This window comes from Argiope bruennichi, chromosome 8, assembly GCF_947563725.1.
Source record: "Argiope bruennichi chromosome 8, qqArgBrue1.1, whole genome shotgun sequence".
Taxonomy (NCBI): Eukaryota; Metazoa; Arthropoda; class Arachnida; order Araneae; family Araneidae; genus Argiope; species Argiope bruennichi.
In genome coordinates this window covers 21,056,692-21,064,256 of record NC_079158.1, presented here as the reverse complement: position 1 = coordinate 21,064,256, position 7,565 = coordinate 21,056,692, and the positions used below count along the sequence as shown (strand labels likewise).

At 27.8% G+C, this 7,565-nt stretch overlaps 1 non-coding gene across 1 annotated transcript; it reads right to left on the bottom strand.

Moving 5' to 3' along the window:
• Positions 1 to 231: 231 nt before the first annotated feature.
• LOC129982005 (U6 spliceosomal RNA) lies at positions 232 to 338 on the bottom strand. The gene has a single exon (XR_008785410.1). It is a non-coding gene; the product is annotated as a U6 spliceosomal RNA (small nuclear RNA).
• Positions 339 to 7,565: the final 7,227 nt, after the last annotated feature.

The window sequence follows — 7,565 nt, the reverse complement described above, 5'->3', positions numbered from 1 at the left end:
ATAATAACTGCAGTATTAGTATTTATTAACTTGTTCTGGTAAAACATATGAAACCGTTCATGAATTTGCTGACCACTCGCGCAAAATGAAATAAAAATAAAATCGAGCATTATGAATACTAAACTCGTAAACTCGCATGATTAGATTCCTAAATAATACTTTAAATATTAGATATTTAGGAGAAGAATCTGAAAAATGGGATTGAACAACAAGCTTTTCTTTCAGCGGTAGATGCTTATGTTACGCTTCAAGATTTTGCTGGTTATCCTTGTGCAGGGACCATGGTAATCTTCTCGGTATTGAATCTATTTTAGTGCATATACTACTGAAGCGAGTACTGAGAATCAAGCTTGGAAACACAAACAATGCTGAAAAATTTCTGAATATTTCATTGTTTTGATATTTATTACAACTATAACTATCATAATATTTAACTGCCTTAAGGTCTGCCTACGTTGAAATCACATTTGTGATTGAAATTCACAATTTTTAAATGTATATCTGAAAAACGGTTCATATAACATCTGAAAATCATTTTTATTTCTTGTCCACGGTAATTTGAGATGAAATGAAGGTATTTTAATAAAACTGAACTGTAAGAAATGGAATTAAACATGATACTATCAACAAGAGTTTTCATTATTTTTATTTAGATTATTTTAAATTATTGTCTATTCCTATTTCAATTCTTTTAGTATATGCTAGATAAGATTTTGGAATATTTTCGGTATGAATTCTTTGGATGGCATTGTTGTAACTTTAGATAATCCTGAATCACTAAATTATCTTGATTTTCCACAAATATAATATGCTATATTTGTGGGAAATTTGTACTATAATTTCACAAAATACATGAATGAAAAGCCTTTAAATCGTACTTATGATAACTATTATTTCCTCAAAGCGTCTCCAGATTTTCTAATATACATTTTCAAATCAAATGATTAGATAAATATTGGAAGAAAACAGTGCCAGTTGTATAGCTGATTACATTAGATACTCATAAGAGAAAGACAAAAAAAAAAAAAAAATTCAAATTTTGAACTTTAAAAAACGATGTATACTCTAAAAAAGCCCACAAATTTTGAAGAAATTTTTTTTTTTTTTACATCTCATTGAAAATTAATAACATAAAATTTAAACTCGTTTTTCCCAAAATGCGGTTTTTCTTTAAAAAAATAATTCAAATACGAATACAGAAATGCAATTAAAAGTATAAATTTAAAATTTGACATATTACTGTCTAGTTTATAATACTGCCTACATAATGAATTAAAATACAAGAGCAATGATCGACCATTGTAAAACTAAGCAGCTTTTTAGTTCTGGAAATAGTTCAAAATTTTAAAAAATCCATGATTTTTTTATTAAAATTCCTATAATTTTCAAAAAAATTAAGTTGTTCCTAATTTTTTGCTCAAATCCATGGCTAGTGCGTTACCCATTATATATACCGAATTATATATACCGGAAGATATATCATTCCGGTTATTTGTCTTTTGATTGAGAATTATGAAAAAAGTTCAAATTTGGGATGAAAGCTCACATTTAGGCATTTCTCAAATATTTAAAATAATAATAAAATATTTTTATACCCCAAAATAAGTTCTCACTTAAATGTCATTTCAAAATAGAAAAATACTGCTTCAAATATCATTATTTAAAAAAAAAAGATTTCCGAACTTAATAGATGCCTTAATTCATTTTAAACAAAATGATATAATATATAACTAATACCGAATAAAAAATAACCCAAATTCCTATTTTTAAAGATTCTATATAATTTCATCAAATTTCTTATTTTGAATAAAGTTGAATAGTTTTTCTGTTTTCTATACCCCTCAAAATTTCTTGTGTAATTGTATTGCTGTTTTCTCTATAATATATTACAGTAAAGGAAAAATCTCATTTACAGAAAATTCTTGAAAGTTTTCCTTAAATGTCTTAAAATTTCAACACGAAAACACACCAGTTTTGTGTTGCGATTAGATTATCAGTAAACAAATGCATAAGGACCATGATGTTATTTTAGTTCCTCTTTTATATTTTATTATCAGTTAACAAAAACACACAACTCATTTCGTTGAGAATCTTTAAGAAAGAACAGATTTCAATTTGTAAGATAAAAATAATATGTCATTCTCATTAAAACATGAGACATACCCACCGATTCCCTAATACCAGGGGAGATATTAAACATAATTAATAAAATAATTTGTCTGAACATTATTAATTAATTTAAGTGTTGACGGTTATTTTAAACGGCTCTTATTCAGCTCAAGATATAAAAGTAATAGTATGTTTTTAATCAAAGAAAAGCAGAGAGCAATTCAATTAAAAATTAAAAAAAAATTATTTTTAATTCCAAAACTGTGCACCAATTCCATTTCTCAATTATGGATATAAGGCAGCTTTTTGCTTAATTTTGTTGTAATAAGATGCAACTGGAAGTTCTGAAAAACTCCAGGGAATTAGAAATAATATAGTGAATTTCGAAAGCGTGCTATAGTTTCTTCGCTGTATTTTAGCATGTCCATCATCCTTTTAGTTTTAAAATTTATCTTCTTTACCTCTTCCCTCAATCAGATTTTGCTTGGCCAATCAGAATGAGCAATTTCCCTAAGTGTCACAGAGTTAATCCATTGCAAATTTCGCTCTAAAGATCATAAAAAGGAAGCAGTTGCATGTTGATTTAGACTAAATGCTTCCGTTTTTGTGGGAAAGTTTGGAATAGTGAAAGGCGTAATTTTAAACCGGAAAGTGCAAACTTCATAAAGAAGTGTAAAATATATCAGGAATGTGAAGGAAAATAAGTAATAAGTCGAGATTCTAAATGGATATCTTCATTATTACAGTAAAGTTAAAGCAGGATGCAACCCAGGAAAATTATTCAGTTTTGCTCAATTATTAATGAACACGATTGATCACTTGATGCAGCTCATCACGTGGTATGGAAAGTATTCTTCATATAAGGACTGAATGTTTAATGCTTGTTTCCGGCCATCAGGGTCGGATTATTAAACAGGCAAAAAAGACAGTTGTCGTTAGTGTCCCGTGCCCTCGAGATTTTTTTAATGTATTTTGAAAGTTTTATAATTTTTTATTTTCCATTAATTACGAAGGCCGTGGATTCGAATTTATTCAAATTAAAATAATTGTTTGGATTAATTTTGAAACATTATTCTTGAAATATTTGTATTTCTAGTTAATTACATTGTCAAGCTTTGTATTATGTTATTTTAGAATTCTAAAAAACTCTGGTGTTTTATATTTATAAAAAAATATCGAATCTATTTTTAAACATTATTTCGACAGCGGTAAAAAAAGTTTTAACATTAAAAAAATATTTCGTTTAAAACTACTTTTAAATTTCAATCGTACATTCTTAATACGAGACATATTGAAACTAACTTTTTAGAAAAGGTGCAATGAAGTATTTTGGTATTTCAGTTTACCTAATTTAAAACTACTTAAATAAAGATTCAAATAAATTCGATCAAAAATATTTGAATTTGAGAATTTTGATGAACAAGGAGGCCTAAGATTTGTTTTTCCGACGATCCCCTAGAAGTCTGAATCCGGCCCAGGCAACAAAGTAGAAGTCATGGGTAAGGTAGGTAAGGTAAGTAATTAATAGGTCTGAGGTAATTAATTAATTAAATACACAAAAGGAAGTGATCAATCATTTTGAAATTATTTGGAATAGTTTGAAAAAGGAATGAAAGTCATCTTTGGAATCAAATCACAAGAACAAGGATTTAAATCCAGGAAGTTCAAAAAGTAGCGGAGTAAAAGCGGAGTAATTCTCAATCTCAGCCAGCAAAAATATCAGTCTTGATTTGCAACTGAACTATTCCAAATATGTTTAAAGTAAAACACCATCCCATCCAAATTACCAGTAGAAATGATACTGCATTAGGTACTCCGATTCGACTTACTTCGATTTCCTTACGTACCAGACATAAAGCTAATCTACATCCAACAACTCCTTGAAATATCATTATGAAATCATTGTTGCAAATACAACTACATCAGAGGACTATATATCTTTGTAAAGTCAGTAATTGTACAGTTCCATTATTAAATTTATCTACTTATATCCATTTCTTATCGGAAGTTAGATCTCTCTATCTCATTTCTCTTGCTGTATTGAATTTTAGATACATTTCTGCCAAGTTGATTTCACGAAATTAACATAAATCGATCGATTCGTGTTTACTTTTGTGAAATCAACTTGAACAATAACAGCAAGCAGCAACAGCTAGACAGATTTGTGTATGAATAGAAAATACAAACGCAGAGTGCTTTTAACAATGTCATGAGCTTTCTCAGCTATATATTTATACTAGCAAGCATATTTTTGCCCTACCAAATTAAAAAAAAAATCATTTCTAAATCACTCTATTTAACCATTTCATTTCTAATAAGTTAAATCAAAAACATTGATTCAGTTTCCAAGTTGCAATAGTATTTTTTTTTTAATTTCATGACATTATTTCTGATATATTTAAATTAATTTCCAAGAATTCCATTCTTATTATTCGTATGTTGTTTTTCATCAAGGGAAATAATCTAGGCAAAAAAATAGAATGGCTGCAATGAGATTTCTCAGATTAATTCTCGAGAGCCCGTACTGCTTCTACGGTTGCATGCATTAATTAAAGAACTGTTGTTTCCCTGCTTTCTTTTATGCTGGAAATTGTTTTTTCCTCTTCGCTAGAAACAAAACCCGAAAACTAATTAATTAAGTTTATAATTTATTCAGCTGCAAATATGCATCCTGGGTGCAGAAAGCATTTTAGACATTTGTTTATGTGAATAAATGAGAAGCCTCCTCGTTTGGGCTACTAAACAAAACGACATTTTTATTTTCCTGAATTTGTGAATCTTGACTTCCGTTTAAAGAACAGCTTTAATTTTTAAAGGGTACTTGAAAAACATACCTGCAGAATGGAGGGAAAATAATTGTAAATAGGAAATTAATCAGTATGCATACTGTGTTTTGTGTAATAAAAAGAAGAATTTTAAAAGGATTTTTAATAAATCTTCTTCTAAAGTCCAGTCAAAAAGCTACACGATGAACTTTTAATTAATATCACTTTACTAAAAATGGAACATTCTCATCTTGAGAAAACATGAAATTGAAGGAAACATGAAATTGAAAACTGATTTGAAGGAAAAATTCAATGAATTTATTCAATTAGATTACTATTGGATAGATTAGAAAACTATAGAATGTTTGCTATTAGGCCAGACTAATCTTGGCCTAATAGCAAATTTCCAAATCATCTGGATATGCATAAAATTCCAGTCTTAAACATGATTTCAATGAAGGAAGGGAAAATATCTTATGTCGTTTCTGTTAATAAATGAACTGCTGAAAAGATTACTATTTCTAAATTTTTTTTATAATCCCTTGGTCTTATCTTTATCTTTATCATCTTTATCTTTTCTTATTACTTATATTGTTGGCGTTTTACAGATTAGACTCTTTGACCAAGAGTTACAAAACTTGACACATATATAATTTGAAAGGTGAGAATATGTGCCTTATAGATATTTTTTGTAATTTTAATTAGTTAAAAACTAAACGAAATTTGGCCTTTTTTGCGATAATGTCCGAAAATAAAACAGTACAAAAATGATTTTTTACGTCATCTAAAAATTAAAAATAATATTTTTTCTATGCTACCAAAGATTCAACTTATAAATTAAGTTTCCATTTTTTAATGAATCTTTAGAAAAATTTAACCATATGTTTCACCAATTTATTTTACACAAAATAAAAATAAAATTATATATATATATATACATAAAATAAATTTTTAATTATATATAATAATTTAATAATATATATGTGTGTGTGTGTTGTGTACGGGGCGTCATCCTGGCACTGCTCGCGTCATCACTTAGCAGCCAATAAGAAGCTATCTGATTCCCGCCATTAAAACTGTATTCAGTAATGTAATAGATGATCGATGTAAAGCGGCCCAGCCGTTCGTCCAGTTCATTGAATTCGCTTATGTTAAATTAGTGTGTGATTCTTATAATATGAGCCATCTCTAAGCATTCATTTCAACCGGGCTTTCCCCCAGGGCCCGAGAGAGATATTTGATTTGATATATAATCCGATTAGTAGGGACCTGTTTTTAACATGTCTCTCTCTCTATATATATATGTAATTTTAATTTAATAATATTTTAGAATACTATATTTTAAACAGTTCCTTGTTCAGGCTAATCTTGTTTAATGAAATATATTTCAGACATTAATAAAACATGTTTCACTCGTTTGCTTCAGAAACTGATTATCAGAATTTGAATATCTCTATTTCATTAAACACGCAAAATTGGGTCAAATCTTATGATTAATCAGAGAAATTTTTTGTTGAATAAACCTTAGAGATATTGCATAAATTATTAAAAACATTCTGTAGTCATTCTATAATTATTAAAAATATTCAGCAAAAAGTATTCTGTAATATTCTGTAGAATTCAATGCCGAACGTGTTTTACTATTTTCTGTACTCATGATTTTAGAAAACACACGACACGATACATAGTACGATAAGCAGAAATACGTAACGTTTCTATAATCGTATGAGTTATATGATTATCAAAATAAAAATCTTTATTGAAGAAACTGTTAAGAGAATGAGTTCTATAAAATATTTTATCGAAAATTTTGACCAGTATTAATTATGGTGAAATAGTTGGGAACCAACTTCGGCTAGTATTTAATAAAATATTTTTTGTCTACTAACATTCTAAACGAAAAAAAAAAAAAAAAAAAAAAAAACGTTATTCTACCAAAGCAGCATTTAAGTTCCGCTCTTAAACCTGTTTGAATTATGATGTTCATCAGAATTGCTACTGACAAATAACCTATTTCCTCTCTTGTACGGCAAATGTGGACTTTTCTTCTTTCGAAAGTTACCTTCTTTTGCTCTTTTATTATCATGTTAATTCAATCGTCACTTTTTATTGTATTACGAATATTTGCCAAACGATTTTTGATAGTTTTATGAAGGAAAATTTTGTGATATTTATAGGACCAAACAAAATTTGTTTCTTTATTCGATCAAGTTGCTAATGAGTATTGAGATTAAGATTAATTATATTTGCTTTCATTTAGTGTGATTAGCAGCAGGAATTCGAAATTGACATTTTAATCTAAAAATGTCATATTTAGGCATTTTATCATTAAAGAATTTTTATTTTTTATTACAGAAGAATAAGCCGATATAAAAAAAAGTTACTCCTACTACTGTACATTTTAGAAATGTACTTATAAGCATAGAAAAACACTGAATTAAAAAGAAAACATTTTTTTTTTAATTTTAAAACCTTGTTCAAATATTTGAACTTTTATTAAATGTTAAATCAATATATAGGATAGTTCCATATTTGATTCGTTTTATTTTTAATACCCTGTTTTATGGATTATTAATATAATTCTTACCAATAGATTAATACTCCATGATTCTAGTGCTATCGCAGTAAGTTTCAGCTCTTTTTGTTTCCTTTTTCCATCTTCTATAAGATTTAAGCTTCTCAATGATTTTT